The sequence below is a fragment of the Centroberyx gerrardi genome, chromosome 10 (assembly GCF_048128805.1).
Source record: "Centroberyx gerrardi isolate f3 chromosome 10, fCenGer3.hap1.cur.20231027, whole genome shotgun sequence".
Taxonomy (NCBI): Eukaryota; Metazoa; Chordata; class Actinopteri; order Beryciformes; family Berycidae; genus Centroberyx; species Centroberyx gerrardi.
Genome location: NC_136006.1, coordinates 19,600,179 through 19,617,664, shown reverse-complemented (window position 1 = coordinate 19,617,664; position 17,486 = coordinate 19,600,179). Strand labels below are relative to the sequence as shown.

The 17,486-nt window shown below is 45.1% G+C and overlaps 1 protein-coding gene across 1 annotated transcript in view; it reads left to right on the top strand.

The window, feature by feature from the left end:
* LOC139927173 (interleukin-1 receptor accessory protein-like 1-B) overlaps window positions 1–17,486 on the top strand; it is a 118,469-nt gene that overhangs the window by 59,793 nt on the left and 41,190 nt on the right. The window lies entirely within an intron of this gene.

The following is a 17,486-nucleotide window of genomic DNA, read 5'->3' as shown; positions in this document are numbered from 1 at the left end:
GTCTTCTCTCCTCTCCTCTTCTCTCCTCTACCTTTCTCCCATCTCCCCTCCTCTCTCCTGTCTTTTTTCTGTCGTCGTTCAGAAAGATAGGAAGTAGGGACAGGTAATTACCGCGGAGCAGGGCTCTTCCCCTGTCCCCCAGTCATTTTCTCTATATCCCCCCCCCCCCCACCTATCTTTCCCTCGCCATCTTTCTCGCTCTCTAGCTCGGTCCATATAGTTATTTTCCATCCTCCTCTCATTACCCTGTTTAAAAACCAAGAGAAAGTACCAGAAAGTATCCGCTTCCGCAACACCTAATGCTGTATATGAATTCTCGTTGCGTCGTGCCCATATGAATGCATAGCTTTGAGTCCCACTGTGGTGCAGTGTGAGAGGGTTGGGTCCATTCCTGCAGTTGTTGTTTAGCAGTGCAGTGGAGCAGGCTTTATGCTGATTAACTCCCTCACATCTGATGGATTCCCAGTGACCTCTCCACCCCGCCGTACAGCTCTGGGAGCCTTTCAGGGGAAAAAAAGGCTTCCTTTTTTAATTAGACAAGAATAGGAAATCTATTAGTGAATGCAGAGAAGGCTCGGCACAGAATGAGAGGTTGCTGAGCTCTGTTAGTGTTCAGTAACTACAGTCAACTCCCCTGCCATCACTGCACTCACAAGTAAACTCTCTCTCTCTCTCTCTCTCTCTCTCTCTCTCCTTGCTCTCTACATATGTGCTTAGTAATGTGCTGAGTGACCTGTTGGCTGGCAGCTTCCAGATATGAACCTGCTTCCTCAGAGTGCACCGAGAGCCACATAATGGAACTGTCAAGCAGCATTCCTACTGCACACACACACACACACACACACACACACACACACACACACACACACACTCAAGTGTACGCACGCGCATGCCTACGCACTCTCTCACATGTAAATTGATGCACTCATACAGAGGCAAGCACTAAGCACACCCTCCCCAATTCCTGCGACGCCCCCCTTGTGCGCATGCAGAGTGTTCTATATGCTGTATGAGGCTCTATGGCTTTGATAAATAAAAGAGCAGAGAGGTTTTCTTCATATTCATGTTATATTTATGTTGAGGAACAAACAGAGCAGGGGGAGAGCAGAGCTTCAGTGCCACAGCACTGCCTCTGGCCCAACCACTCAATGCCTCTGCCATTGTCAGAGACATAGCCCAGCTTCATTATTCATCACTTTCACAGGAAAATATCTGTTTAATGTTTAATTCAGGGGCCAAAATTTCACAGGGAAATGTTTGTTGAATGATTAATTTAAGGAGTCTTGCTTGTAGAGGGGAATATTTGTTGAGCAATCAGTTTTGGTTCATAGGAGGACGGCCTTATTTCCGAGAAGTGCACACTTATCAGTGTTTATCTAGACTTGATTGAATGCTTAACTTCCCAAGGCGGGATGTGTGTTTTTTTGTCAACGTGACTCAGAATGCGGGGCAGCAGATGCAGGCTGGATCACCTCTGGGCCCCACATATCCCAGAGTGCTTTGCTGGTGCGACTGCACACTTTTTTCCACACGCCTCCATCTCGCGGCATCTGGGGAGTCTCATTGGGATGACGTGTTACATAATTAGCACCAAATTAACACTCAATTAGGCAACCCGTGTTGAGAGGGTGGGGACAGACTGTCTTCAGAGGCTTTAGAAATCACATCAGAGCCTCAACCACCACCTGGCCTACTGAGAACATATGTCACTTAGATTCAAACTCACACCTCATGTCTTTTTGGCCACGTCTGCTTGTAATACATTGTTCTGATGATTAGCCAGAGATATAATATCCTGCAACAATTCAGCCAGAGCCCACTGCTTGGCTAAGATGTGCAATAATCCCCCGGCGGTAGGAAGGATCAGGGATGATGTGTTCCAATAAGATGTGCTTTATGTTGTTTCAGCAAAAACTTTGTTTCAGACGGTTTATAAATTGAGTCAGCCTTCTATAGAGCAGGGTAGTTTATGATACTTTTGTTTCTCTTGAGGGTAAAGCTATGGAGAAAAAGTGGAGAAAGTTTTGTTGGAGTTCAACTTGAATCCGTTCTTTATGAATCCATTTGCAGTGTGGGGCATATGTAAGATTCTTCCCTTTTGAGGCCAAACACAAAGAAATACTACTTTACCTGTCTTGGTTGTTCTGGGACCTTCCTCACTGATCGACAAAATACCTTGCTCTATCCCTCTTCCCTTTTTCTTTCCAAGTAAATTTTGTTTGCCGTCCAAGTATCGTGTGTCGAGGCTGCCTCTCTTCTCCCACGGCTCTCCCTCACAAAGTCACCGCTAAGAAGCAACAGATGATATAGAGACAGAATTAAAATCCAGAATACATTCCTTCAATGCCCTTATATAATTCAACATGGCTAGAAAGGTTTGGAGCCTTGCTGTCCCACGTTATTCCTGTATTATGCAGCTCTGAACGAGATAGACGACTACAACACCCAAAGCTAAAGGGAGCAATATTTCTCTTTGAAAAGCTACGCAGGCACACACACAAATACAAAATGCATGCTCATATATAGGAACAAGCACTCTTTCTCTCTCTCACTGTCTCTCTCTCTCTCTGTCTCTCTCTGTCTCTCTCCCTGTCTGTCATACAGTTACACACCCGTTCCCCACCTCTTTCTCTGTTCTTGCCTCTCCCTCTCTCGCTCTACCTTTGTCTGTCTTGCCCCCTCCCTCTGTCTCTCTCGCTCTCGCTTTCGCCTCCTCTCTTTCACACACACACACAGACACACATACACATACACACAAATGCACACATACACACACACGTTCACACCTCTGCTGGGGTGGGGTTCTTTATTTCATTAACAGCCGCTTGCACGCCAAAATTCATTATGCCACCCTTCTGTTCTGGCGCGGCCAAGCATGCCAGCTAACGTGCGGAACAAATTTCTCTCCCCCCTCTCCTCCCCCGTCCTCCCCATTTCTCCTCCCCCACTCCTGCTAATAATTATGTTTAGGATGTGATTCACCTGCATCAAAGGCTCCCTGTGAAGAGGCCCACTTTGTATCGCTGGTCCATGATTAGTCATTACTGTCAAACGCTTGGTGTTTCCCTCTGCTGGTATGCTTTGAAGCTAACAGGTGGCTGTTTCCAAAATGTAATGCAGATATCATCACGCTCTCTGTGTTTCCCTGTACTCAGAGAATGTGATGCGGTGCTCTTTGTCAAAAATAGGAAGTGGCAGCCTCTCAGTTGTTGTTTTATTCCCCTTCATCTGAACCGGAGAAGCTGTTGTCTGTGACACTGATCTCACATGGGTTTTGTGTGAATGAGATATGTCCGGATGAGAATAAAGATGGACTGTTTGAACAGTACAGTGGCATGTCAGTAGATGGATATATGGGAAAATACTGGGACCATCATGCTGTGCTGGTGTGGATTTAAAGTTCATCATGCCTGCTGTGCAGCTGGTGCTAAATAGTATCAAATTGCTGCTGTTGGGTGAAAACCTTGTATCTCTAAATTGTCAACTTCTCAGGAACTAAGAAAAATAGCCTTGTTTATATCTTGATCACCATGCATTTTTGAGTTTATCCAGTGGGTTTTAAAATTTCATAAGTTTCATAAGCCCAAGGATCATAGACATTTATCATCCTATAGAGGACTATGTGATCAATTGAAGTTAAAACATGAAAATCCCCAAAATCTGAGTTACAGTATGAGGTTTTCACCTGACAGTGACAAAATATTACTCGAAAAAATTACTCTTTTTTTCCCCTGTGAATGTCATGTCAGCCTATATATCTCAACTGAATAGCCACCCCATACCCCACCCACACCGCTGTCAAAACACACACACACACACACACACACACACACACACACACACAAACAACCGCCCACTGTCCACCATCCACCTTTTGCATTTTCCAGTGCCACCAAAACTGCCATGGAAATTGGAAATTGATAGGGCGGCACCTTGGGTCCGGCTGTGCTTTGACAAGTTATTCCGAGTGGAATAAAAGGAGGGCTGTGTCTGGAAACAAAGCGCTGGCTTAGGAGGGTTTTCCAGCCCTCGGGGACCTGCCTTATTTATGAGACACCAGCGAACACACTGCCATAGAATGAAATAGCCAGCCTCGACTGATACTTAGACCCCCAGTGTACAGCGCCTTTTCTTGCCCATTCTTCCCCACGATGAATTCGGGTGGAGGACTATAGATCCGTCTCCGTTAGCTTGTTTTTTTCATTTGCTCGTTCATTTGATCGTCATATCTCAGACACCGCAGATTGGACTTTGACAAAACTTGGGGGAATGATGCATCTCACCACTGCATTCTGCCATTTTCAAAGGTACTGGCCCAAGGGGATGCTACAATTAAAGGTCGAAACAAGATGACATATTTGTTACTAATTGGCCCAGAAGGCGACTGCGTTATTTGTGGGGGATGACATGTTTACTGTTGCCTTGTTTCCCTAGCCCTCCATACTTTCTCTGCTTATCTTTTGCTCTCGTTCTCTGCTTTCATCTCACTCATGTTTTCTCTTCTCTGTGTCTTTTTCTTTCTACTTGTCATTCTGCTCTATTCTGCTGTTATATTATTGTTTCCTTCTTCCTCTCCCTAATACTCATGCTCGGCTTCAGCCTTGCCTTTTTGTTTCTGTTTTACGGTAGAATAATAGCCTTTTACTGGTTCACACAGCAGCATTGGTCCGGGGGGTACCGTGGTACACTGTGTGTGTGTGTGTGTGTGTGTGTGTGTGTGTGTACTGTAGGTGTATGTGTACGTGTGTGTGTATGTGTGTGCATGTGTGTGTGTGGGCTTGTGTGGGGTTGTAATTGCTGGTTGATTTGTGGTCAGAGAGGGTCAGACATCCTGCAGGGAACATGACAGGCTTTTAAAAGCGGAGAAAGAGAGCCCAGCCCTGCACCCATTTAACCTCGCCCACCTCCAGGGAGGTCAAAGCACTCAATCAGCTCCTCCACTTTTATTAGCTTAGGATTCAATGTAAGATACTGGCAATAGGGTAGCTAGTGCACTTCCATCTGGGCATGTGTTACACGTATGTGTGTGGAGGTGCAGGCAGGCATTGGTGTTGATATGCCGATGTTGGAATGGAGAGGAGGAGAAAAGAACTGGGGAGGTTTACTGAAACGTAAAAGAGAGTGTGTTGATAACAAGTCTGGGACATAAAGGATGCATGTGCATGTGTACATGTGCGCCTGCCTATGTTTGGCCCCGTTCATATTCTCCTCAGTTATCTCTCCCTAGAATATATACCATCTAGACAGTTATAGAATTCTTTCCTCTGAGATCAGGCTTGCTTCTCTCAATCACTTTGTTCTAGTTTAACTGTAAAAATAAAACGTTTCAGTCGTCAACAGAGTAAGTGAGCGTGGCTTTGATAGTCAGCTCATCAGCTGGGGCTATATGGGCCGTGCCGGCGGGCCTCCCCGACCACAATGTCATAATGAGAGATTAGGAGTCGGGGCCGTGGAGGAAGTGCAGGGGGAAGTGATGGATTCGGTCCAGATGGTCGCCGGTGCAGGCAGGACAGCGGGAGCTCTGTTAACACCTCTCAACACCACTGTGCTCAGGCACACAGCACTAACTGTTACAATACTGACAATAAACCGCTCCGATCCACACCGTGTGGTGTTGATACAGACACACGAGTCTCCTAATAATGGAATCCGTGATAAAGATTCATCAATAAGTAGATTCTGTACAGGCCCTGGGTGCATTTGTGGTTTTGTAAGCTACAGCTAGCAATTGTAAAAGGACAAATATCAGCCATAATTCATATCAGACAGACCAGAAGTCCTACCTTTTGGTAGATGTTGTGCATAATATAGAGCTGAACAATTAATCGAGAAAAATATAAATCACAATATGAACTTCTGCAATTTCAAAGCACAGAGGCTGCAATTAATTGCTTAAGAGAGAGGGGCGTCCAAAATGGATTAATAAACAAGGTATTTTAGTGCTTAGTATCTTTGGTCCATGAATCAAGTACAATATTGCTAAAAACCTGTCATTTCATTCATTTTTTTTAACTACATCACTTTTCTTTAAACAATTTAAAAATTTATGGCAAGAAAAACTGGTCATGATATTGATCGCAGTTTAAATCGTAATTGCAATATTCTGTCAAATAATCGCAATTAGAGTTTTTGTCAATATCTTTCAGCCCTTTCAGCCCACTAAGGTGTGAAAGTTTATAGTTAAGCATTTTACAATAATACAACTTGTACTTTAATTAGATACTGCTCAATAAGCAACAGACAGGATTTGAAGAAAATGATTTTCTCAAGTGCTGTAAACTGTGATGAGGTTTTATAGCAAACAGGTACAGAGGAGTGAAGTGTGTGACACATGACTAACTGAGGCCCATGGCCTGTGGCGACAGCAGCATGGGAGAGAGAACTATTCATGGCTGCTATGTCGAGGAGTTGAGCAATGCAGTGATGGAGGCCTTACCCTTACCCTTCTTTGTAGGATCAGCGGAGTCTAATGGCTCCTCATCAATTCCTCCTGTCTAGGGAAGTGTGTGTCATGACTCCTGTAACTACTTCTGACAAGAGTGATGAAGTGCTTGTTAAAGTTGAGAGATTCTGGTGGAGTTTGAAACCTTCAGATATAAATCTGTGTAGAGGGAGATGGACAGAGATGGTGCGGCTGGGGCGAAGAGGGAAAAAAAAAAGATGGTTGAGAGATGGAGATGGAGTGAGAGGCAAGACAAAGAATTCCTACAGTTTAGGCATGACAGAGAGAAGAGAGCGAGAACAAAGAGGGAGAGAGCGAGAGAGAGAGGGGAGCGAGAGGAGCTAATGATCTCCATCTGTCTTAGAAGGCAGGGGGAGAAGAGCATCGTTAGGATTTTGGAATGAGGGGAAGCAAACAAACACAGGAATGCAAATCTCACACTGGCACTGACTTATGTGACTGGCTCCATTTGAGTCAGCTGGTAAAACTCGGCTCGGAGACAGTTGAGGGCTTCAGTCGTGTCACGCTTATGTTCGCTGCTCTTCAGCACAAGTGCCTGCGTAGCATGTGTGTGTTTATGTGTGTATATCTGCGTATGTGTGTGAAGTAAGTGTCTGGATTGGTATCTTCGTTTCTCTCTGTGTGTATGTTGAGTTTAAGAATAGGTTTATGTGCATCTATGTGCTGTTCTTTTATTTTTCTCAGTGTTGCACGGCGCCTATTATCTCAGATCAAGCTACTGAGTCTCTCTCTAGTTAAAATATGGCTCAGACTTGCAAGACTCTAAAATCAAGAGTGTCTGTACTATGAGAATGGCCACTGATGCTAGGAGTGCAAAATCGCTTGTCTCTGGCTGTTAGAATGCCTTCTCTTTTGTTTTGTCTCTTTGTGGGTTTCACATTGGACATGCTGTATATGTCAGTTTTACGTTAGCATCCTTTTGGTATGTTGGAGTTACTCTATGAAAAGTACTGCTGCCCTGGAACTGAAAACAGAGAGAAGACAAATGTGTGACGTGAGAGACAAATGGCTAGCGATTCCATCGAGGAAGTGTTGTTCATTCCAGTTGAATACTAGATGTATGTTTTGGCTTACGGTGGAATATTGCTCTGCTATCTCAGGGAAGTTTCTGTGTGTTTTCCAGATGGAGGCTTAGCTTTTCTAAGCTGTGTGCTGATTGACAGAGTAAAAAGGAGCAGAGAGGCGAGCTGTCTCTCCCTCCCTGCTCCTCGGCTCCTCTCCCCTTAGCGGAGGGTGCCTGTTCTCCGCCTGTCCCATCAGCCACTCTGACACCACCTCCATTTTAGCTTTGCAGACTCCATTTTGCATGTCTGCCCTATCCGAAGGAGCCGGGGCTCCAATTAACACCCGTGCCACGCTGAGGGAGATGAAAAAATCATTCACCCTGCAGGATTGGCTCTGCTGACAAACAGTGCTCACCGGTTGAATAACGACACACTCGCTTTGTTCTCTCCTTGAGGTTTTTCAAAAGTTGATATCTAGAGTGGCAAGTTGTTTAAAGCAGCTCTTTGAACTATTTTCTACCTGATTGATGTTATTCCAGTGTGTGGAATTCTTCCAAAATTTCTCATTCAGCAGTAGAAACTTCAAGGCCACTGCAAATCACCATTAATTAAAGATACAGTCACATAGTCTGTCAGACAAGTTAAGCACTTAATTTGTATCCAAGTTGAGGTGAATGGAATAGCGCTGTATTGTAATGACTATCACTATCACTAAGGCACTTGCCATTTCTATTGCCTTTTACTCAAGCTTGACATTGATTTGCCCTCTTGAAGAATCTACAGTGAACAATATATTTCCATTTTTTTACAATAAAAATACCAACCCTAGTAATTATTGTATCATATCACTAAATTGCCCTGTTGTAACTGATACTACATTCATCACAGAGCTATTACACAGGTGAAGAGGAACAGTGGGTTGTGTCCACTGCTGAGGGTGCTGTGGAGCGGGGTCAAAGGGAGCCGATGTAGCAGATGGCAGCGAGGCGACACTGTAGGCTGCCTATCTGCTCCTCACTGCAGTCGAGCTTCACTTCATATGAATCTCAGGCCTGCGCGCTCCACCTCAGCCTCAAGCATTGGCACTATTAGTGTCTTTATCCACCTGGCCGGACCCGAGGCTACTATTCAGCATGGCAAAAACAAGGGGATCACACACACACGTACGCACACACACATACCCTTCCAGTGGGATTATGCGCTGCACATGCTGGTTGTAATGTGCCAGGACTGTGCTAATCCTGTCCCTCAGGTGTGTATCCACCTGCTCTGGCTGTCCCCCGCAGTGGGCCGGGTTCGGCTGGTCCTCCTGCTCCGACAGATAGAGCAGCAGAATGGACACCGGGCCACCGGGGCTTCCCTCTGAATAGCCCACAGAGATCCCCGCTGATTAGGGAACTAATCCTCTGTTATTACCTAACGTAGGCCTAGCTGCTGGATGTTTTGATGGTCATAATCTGTCTCGTCTGAATGTTCCTCTGTCTCTCTATCCTGTATCATGTGTTTCCTCTGCGTCCGTTCCAGCTCCGGCTATCTGCTTAAGCTCCACACAGCTGTATTTACTGTACCTTTTACTCTTTCATTTAGCAGGAATGGCTCCTTTATCGCCACTCCACTGCTGGGCTCCGTTATCTGAGGCAGACAGGAAGGCCTGTGTCTGTGTGTGTGTGTGTTAGCCGTGTGCTAGGTTTGTGTGTGCCTGTGTGCGTACATTTAAAAAGAGTGTGTTTGCGGGCATCAGGAACCTAAGTGTGTTTGTGTGTGTGTGTGTGCGCACACACGTATGAGTGTGTGTCGCTGGGTAGTCAGGGTGTACGCTGATGTTGCAGACCGGCAGACGTTAAGCACTGGCCTGCATTATTGAATGTCTACACGCTGTCTGTGAGCTGAGCCCTAATGGAAGAACAGTGTAGTGTACACTCTACCCATTGGGGAACATTAACGCTCACACTGATATTATCCAAGATACACAGCACAGACACACACACACACACACACGCACACACACTGGCAGGGGCAGGGGATGGGTTGAGTGCAGAGACGGAGCTAAGAAAAGAACTGGCAAGGTTTACTGAGAGGTAAGAGGGAGTGTGGTGGGGACAATTCTGGGACACCGACAAAGGATGAAAGGATGACAGTGGGGGGAAAGGGCCACGCTTCTTAGAGAGACAGAATGAAAGAAAATAGCGCTCTGTGCTACGGTGAGAGAGGTTAAGAACAGAGCATAGAGTCGGAGACAGATGAAAGGAGAGAGATGTTGAGCGCAGAGAGGGCACAAAGCAGACTGTGCTAAGCTACACCCACACACAGATTGTCGATATGTCAATACTTCATCAGCAGTGCGCTTCAGGCCCGAGTCTAGCAGGCTTTGACTGGAGCCTCGACAACAAGCATCTTCTCTCCTTCAAGTTCTCCTCCTTTCTATTCTCTTTATCTCTCTTCCCTTCTTACCTCCTCTCTTCCTCTCTGTCCTCTTTCTCTCTCGTTTTGTTTCCTCTCCTCCTTGCCTCCGTTTCCCTTTTTCTCTTCATCTTTGTTTCCTCCCCTTTCCTATCTGCCCGAGGCCTCAGCAGTGGTAATCTTCAGCACAAATAATTCACTCAACTGCACATAAAACACACACACACACACACACACACACGCACACACATGTGCATGCTCACATGCACTTTTGTGGTATGCCCTCCCATTTATTCATACTCATTTGAACTTGGAATCACATCACAGCCATGCACACCCTCGCACGCTCAGTTTTCATGTATCCTCAAAGGCACATAACCCTGCGAAGATCACAACCACACCGAATATGCTTTTATTTCTCTGTCTCTCACCTTCTTCCTTTCTCCCTTGCTCTCACTCTTTCTCTCTTATTCCTCACACACAAATACACGTACAAGCAAATGAATTTGGCAAATGCGGTAGCCCCGCTGCTCTCCAAATTTGTAAAGTACATTCAAATGAACATGCGTGAGTGCACAGCATTAGACACGCACTCGCATGCGCACACACACGCCTGCAGGGGTTCTGAACACGCATGCACACAATTGCACATTCTCACTTGTCGAGTTAGCGCGCAGGCACAGCCCTCGCCTGTGCTCACCATGGTGGGTTCACTAGGTTTCTGATCTCTTTGTTGCCTGACTTTGGAGTACATTCAAAACTCTCTGTTTAAAAAAGTGTTTGAACTCTGCCTTGTGAATCGTGGTCTTTATTCCAAGTGCAAGCTGCTTGGAATAAAGCATATGGTTACTGTATGGCTGGAACAGTCGTATCTCATACTGTAACGAAACAGAGCGCAGCGCACCATATGTGTCGCATCTCCCTAGGGACTGTATAGAGAGATGATGCGGCAGGTTGTCTGTGTGTGTGTGTGTGTGTGTGTGTGTGTGTGTGTGTGTGTGTGTAAGAGAGAAGGGAGAGTCTGCATTTGTTGAACCATTTTGCTGGTGCAGAAACTCCACAGCAGGACGTGGATAATGCATTTTACTGCTTTACCACTGTGATGGTTTAATTAGACAGAAATCCAGAGAGAGGATGTCACTAGGGTGTTGTTGTTGTCATATCAACGGTGAAGCAACACCTCAAATTTTCTATGAAGCTGTCTGATATCAGTCATCAAGCTGTCAATAACATTTTCTGTACTCCAGAATTTGAGGACAAATTACGTTTGCAGGCGTGTGTGTGTGTGCGTCTGTGTCTGTGTGTGAGCATGTGTCTGTGTGTGTGTGTGCATGCATGCATGCATACGTGCATTGTGGAGAGTGACAGTTTTAATTTTTTTGCCCTAACTCAGATGCACAGAGGGGAGCGGTATATCTTCAGGACTCCTCCCCCCCCCCCCCCCCACCCCCCCCTCCACCTCAGCATCCTCCCTCACTCATTATTCTGTAAACAATAGGCCCATTAAAATGCTCCTCATTCATTTCAAACACTCTTCACATTCCCTCACTGCTTAATTGAACCTCTTATTGAGAATGCAACGCGAGTTATTCTACGAACCTGCGTAAAATTTAATCCAAGTTGAGAGTCTGAAAAAACAAATTAAGGCCGTCTTAATGAGGTGCCTTTTTAAGTGGAGTGATACATTATTATACTGTTTAGAGAACAGGCGCATATTTTCTGAAGGTTTGTTTTTGAATCGAGGCCACTTGAAGCCCCAGTCAAGAAGTGTCTTGGGCTAATGGATGTTGAGGAGAGGAGGTACAGTAAAGGGCTGTTAATGTTCCTGAGGAGGGGAAGCCTGCAGTGAGAGCTGAGCCGTACGAGGAGACGCCGCTGAGATTATTGGACTGAGCTGTCACAGCGGCAGATTTAAGGAGCAGCCAAAGATCTGTGCGCACACCAGCACATGTATACACATGCGCGCCCGCGTATTCACACACACACACGCGCATACACACTCTTGCTGAGAGGGCAGAATCACAGTAAACCCCCCAGCAATCGATAACACATTTTCTTTCTTAGTCTCTTCCTTCGTCTGTGTCTTTCTCTCTGTCCCCGTCCCTATCTCCGTATCTCTCTCTCTCTCTCACACACACACACACGCTCTCTATCCCTCTCTCACATTCTCTAACAGTTTCTTAATTTTCACTGAAATTCAACATATCATGTTTCCATGGATGCCTGTGTACTACTTATTTGGTAATGGATTGTTAAGTGCCATTCCCGCTGGTTAATTACGTGTTCCCGGTGTTCCTTGGGAAGTGCTAAGGAAACGAGGAGGTAATTGGCATGCTGGCACTGGCTCTTAATTTGCTCTTTCTTCTCACTTTACAAAGATATGGATTATTAAGGCATCACAGCCGGAGTCCTGCTTTGAAGAGCTTGATCACTGCCATGTTCCATCAGATAGTCTCCTAGCGAGCTGCTTAGTGGAAACGGCTTGATTGGCAGCTTGGCCGGAGACAATAACAGGCCAATTGTTGTCACCTTTCATGATGCTAGGGATTATTTTTATCGTTTTGACGGCGCCAGTGACGATGATGCACAAGATGGCCTCTAATCCAGTATCCTGTCCACCCATATTTGCAGGACAGCATAGTTCTATCGCTGTGATGTCGAGGTATTTTAACGTAGCCAGAGGCAGGGCTCTCAGAGAGCAGAACAGTGGCGCACAGTAACAGTGGGAGAGCGTGATGTGGTTTAGGATGAATGTAACTGCTTTTATTAGCTTCCTCTGGATGACACCGTCCAACTCCCTGCTCAGCGTCTCTCTCTCTCGTGGGAAACGGGTCGGGCCCGGAATTGAATTGTGTATACTCTGAGGTGAGTTTGTAAGGGCATCATACAGGATGATTATTGCAACCATCAGGAATGTAATGAAACTGGCTCAGAGGTGACACCTGTACAGAGGAAGGTCACTGTTAATATATGGGGATCTCCTGCGGTACAATATAGGAGTCCGCCGGCCGGAGAAGAGCGCTGAGACTTGTCTAGTCAGGCTTAGCGGTCTTGGGAGACTCACAAGGACTTCACGTGTTTGCTGAAGTCTCCATCCCTCTCCATCTCTCTGTCCATGCATCTCTTCAGCCCTCCTATTAATCTGGTCTTCTCCAGCTGGACCCCCTTTGTTGGTAAAAATGCTGAAAACCTTTGGGAGCCAATTACCTGAGACCAAAGGACAGTGCAGTCCTGTGTTCACAACTTCACATATCTGTGTGTGTGTGTATGTGTGTGTGTGTGTGCGCGCACATTCGTATGCGAGTGTGTGTTTTTGTATGCATGTGTGTCTGTGTCTTCTTCCACGTCTTTGTCCATCACTGTCACTGTGCCTGTGACTGTCTGCTGTGCACATGTATGCCTATATGAGTACATGCACACCTATACATGTGGGAGTAATTCCACACGTCTCTCACTTTGATTTGTTCTTATTTTCACCTTTGTCACCAATTTGCCGACAGTGTATTACTCTCCGGCAAATCTCCCCCTTCTGTGGCCGACTAACAGGAAAAGCCCAATGATCCGAGTATTCTGGCTCCATTCGTAATTCATTAATTTGCTGTTTCCCTACAGTCAGTCACCCAGAATAATCCATCTGGAAAGTCCAGCGAGCTTTTCCGCCACCAAGCAGAAATGGGATTGTGGATGACTGATCACAAAGCTTATATCCACGGAGTCCCACTCTCTGTTAATGTACCCACATGTGGGCCTGCGCGCACACACACACACACACTCACAAAGCTTAGCTTAGTCTCTCCTCAATGGCACTTATAACCTACTCACAGTGAAGCAGTGTAGTAATTTCATACCGACTGTCATGTTTCAGAGCATCCCAGGCTTTGAAAATTTACAGTATACACACACAAATACACACTCACACGCTTGCATTTCCCTTACACATACACACACACACACACACACACACCACACGGTGTATTTTTCACACAGTACAGGTAGGCATAAGCAGGGGCTCAGCCATTTTCCACTCCATATGTTACAAGCTCCTTAACTTTATGCCTGTAGCATTTAATCCCAAGTTAAAGGAATACAGTACCTTTGGCATGCGGCTGTGGAGTTTGCAGAGATACTTTGCATTACACCCTGAAATAAATTCAGGCTGCTTTCTTGCAGAGAATAGACAATGCTTCTGCCCAGAGAATGCTTAGACATCAATGTTATATAGTGAATCATTGAACCTAGAGCATAACAAATTGCACAGGCATAACAGCCTAGCCATCTCTGGTCCCCTAAAGCCCAAAGCACATACTGTATTCACACAGGAGACAGATTATCTGACTCTCTTCTCACAGTCATACCTACACTATACCAACTACAAGGCACTTGATAGAACGCAAACCTCCACCAATGCTGGACAGTTCTCCAACTTGCAAAGCTGAAGCCTCAGTAACAGTTCATGTTTGTTTATCAGTTGTCCTCCAGGTTTGATTTTCAGAGAAAATAGCACATGATTGCAATGCTGTTTAGCAGCCGACTTGGAATTCCCAGATGTCGGACCTTCCACAGGGAAATGAATGCAACATAATAGTCAGGGCTAAAAACGATAATGGTCTAATGGCAGAAATCCCAGATCACCAAAGCCTTATCAACTGATCATTGGGCCAAGGGCTATCTGTCCACCAAATTTCAGCAAAATCCTTCTGTAACGTTTTGAGATGCTAACAAATAGACAGCGGTGAAAACATACCCTCCTTCCAACTTTAATGGTGGAGGTAACAAATGCAGAGGAACTTTAATAAAAAAGAGAGGCACAGACCTCAGCCTCTTTTCTCATGATACTCTCATAACCTTTTATTCAGTTAACAGCTTGTCGAAAGTGTGAGAATGTTAAATAACCTGTTTACATCTACCTTTGTTTAATTCCTGACTTTGCTGGTAATGGGTAGCTGAGACAGCCGACTATTTTCTTTGTTAGGAGTTGCTCCCAATCCTCTCCATTTTAAATGGTGTCTCCTCCTGAACCAAGATAATTAATGTATTTCTCCATAAAGGAATGGTAATTAAGATAATGAGATTTTCAGAGTGAAGTGTAGCATGCCAAAACGAGGGGGAGCATGTTTCCTGACTGGCTCACTTTAGCTTTATAATTCCTTCTCTCCATCCTCTCGCCTGATTCATTCTCTCCATCTCACAGCTCCATTTTTCTGTCCACTTTACAGTAGCGTCAGCTCTCTATCTGTGTTATTCTTGCCACATCTGCTTAACCTCCCCTCCCTCCTTCCCATACACAACCTGTCCTCATTTTTCTTCAGTTTGCCCAGCGCATAATTAGCTATAGGATCACCCATTGTGTAATTATGTATAGCAGTTTGATATGTAATTAGAAGTGTATCAGTATCCACTGTAATTTGTGCTGTGTGATTACCTATTAACAGAGCAAACAGTTGTGCCTAAGAGCCCGTGACCGCCCCTCTCATAGATGTCAGTGAATCCCACCATCCTTCTCCGTCAGTATTTACATACCAGTAGGTGCCACAACTGAGCAAAGAACTCTCTTCTCCACCCCGTCCACACCCACACATAAGCTCACACTCTTACACATGCACAGACATGAGCACTTCTTTCTGGCGTTAAAACAAAAGTTTCTTCAGCATCTGGAGTAATCGTTAAATGTGTTATTATGCAGTACAGACTAAGACCAAGCACTTTACAAGACCATGCACTTTACTTCAGACAAGACCAAGCACTTTACTTCACATTACGCTGAACGAGTTAGCGCAGTAACATTGCACGGCTCGTTCCTCCCAAAAACAGACACCAAAACAGCACAGGGCTTTCAAACAGCTTGTTAGAGAGTGTTTATAATAAGGCTAAAGATGTAGGGGGCTGGTGAGGACACTCTAAGGAAACATCTTAATGAAAGCACCGGGCTAACGAACTGGCCTGAATGCACAACTCCACAACTCTGTAATTAGACGTGCCTGAAAGGTCTGCTGTTGGGACTAGCCTCTGTTTTATTCAGTGAAGGTTTTTTGTAGCTGGTTCAGGTAGTGTAGAATTAGTGTTTGTGTGCCATGTGTGTATATTTGTGCTTGTTGTCTGTGTGTGTGTGTGTGTGTGCTTGTGTGTGTGTGTGTGTGTGTGTGTGTGTACTGCTATAAACTTGATCAAATTCATATCCTTAAGCATTCTCTGACCTATATGCATACATATGCATAGTTATAACTTTAGTACATACATTTGCACTATACACATGCTACACAACTACATAGACTATGTATGTCAAGCCTGTTTTGTTCCTATAAACTCCATGTTTGTCGTCGCAGCCTTATAAGCACTGTAATATAATTAGTTTGGTCAGGCTCTGCTCACATCCGCAGCACTCAATTTAATACGAAAGAAGAGATTCCAAGGTTTACGATGATATCAAATACGTCATGCTTGCTAGCGGAGCAGTGTGGCTAATAATGAGCTTAACATGCCCCATTTTTGCTGGTGATGTAATGACACAGCAATAATAAAAGGGCATTTCAGGTTTGAATGTGTCCCTCAGTATGCCAGAACACAAAAGAAGTATTAAAATCAGCATAGAAAGAATATGTCCATGACATTAATCAAGGACTTATTGGTTTTTTTTGTCTACCTAGACGGGTGAGGAGGGGCGGGGGGTTCAGAGGAAGATATAGTTCAGCTGGGGCGTAAATAGTCATTATATTACTGTTAGTATCAGTCAAGCAATCTGATTGGTCTGATTGGTTCCAACCATGCTGATATGAGCACTGCTTTCTGTGCTCTTCCAAAAAATTGAATTCTAATTCTAACCAGAGAAGTAGATGGAAATTCTTCTTCTTCTCTTTCTCCTGTTTTTCATGATTATGCGTGTACACTACTTTCAAGAAACAATGCACATACACCATTTCATAAACGCCATAACACACTGGAGTTCTTTAGATTGTGGGTACTCAAATGACACCAACAGCACTCTGGTGCACCGTGTGCTTAGCTGCATCACCAGCATAACCGTAATCACAGTAAAGAACTCCCACTCGGGTGTTATTTCAGTATTATGTTGCCGACCTCCCTATACTGTATGTATGAAATAATGTGCTTAGAATACCTCAACTTGAAAGGCTGCTGAATTGAAAAATCAAGGCTACAAAATGCAAATGGAGGCTTGTTTTTTTTGTTCATTCTGAGTGGGGGTTTGCTCCCCATGATCACGACACTGAATCCAACACGTAGACACAACCTCGCCATCCCTCTCTCCGTGTCGCTGAATGCTTAGTCGTGTATGTACATGACCTCCTTTCTGTTTCCTAACCCCTCCTTGAAGAGCACAGCCCTTCTCACAGAACACACAAACGCTTTTAGCGACAATAAAACTGCTGCGTGTTCTGGCGTTCCCCGGAGAGAGGACTCCAGCAGCAGGCCTGACATCCACCGTATGGATGATTAGCATCATTAGAGCATCAGCTGCTCCCTCTCACTCAGACACACACACCATGATGGCTCTTCAAATACACAACACTCACACAGATTAACTGGTGGCTTGTTCCTGGCAAACCAGTGATTAATTTATGATTAGAAGTAGGGCAGGCGAATGGGATCCAAGGTCTATAGAC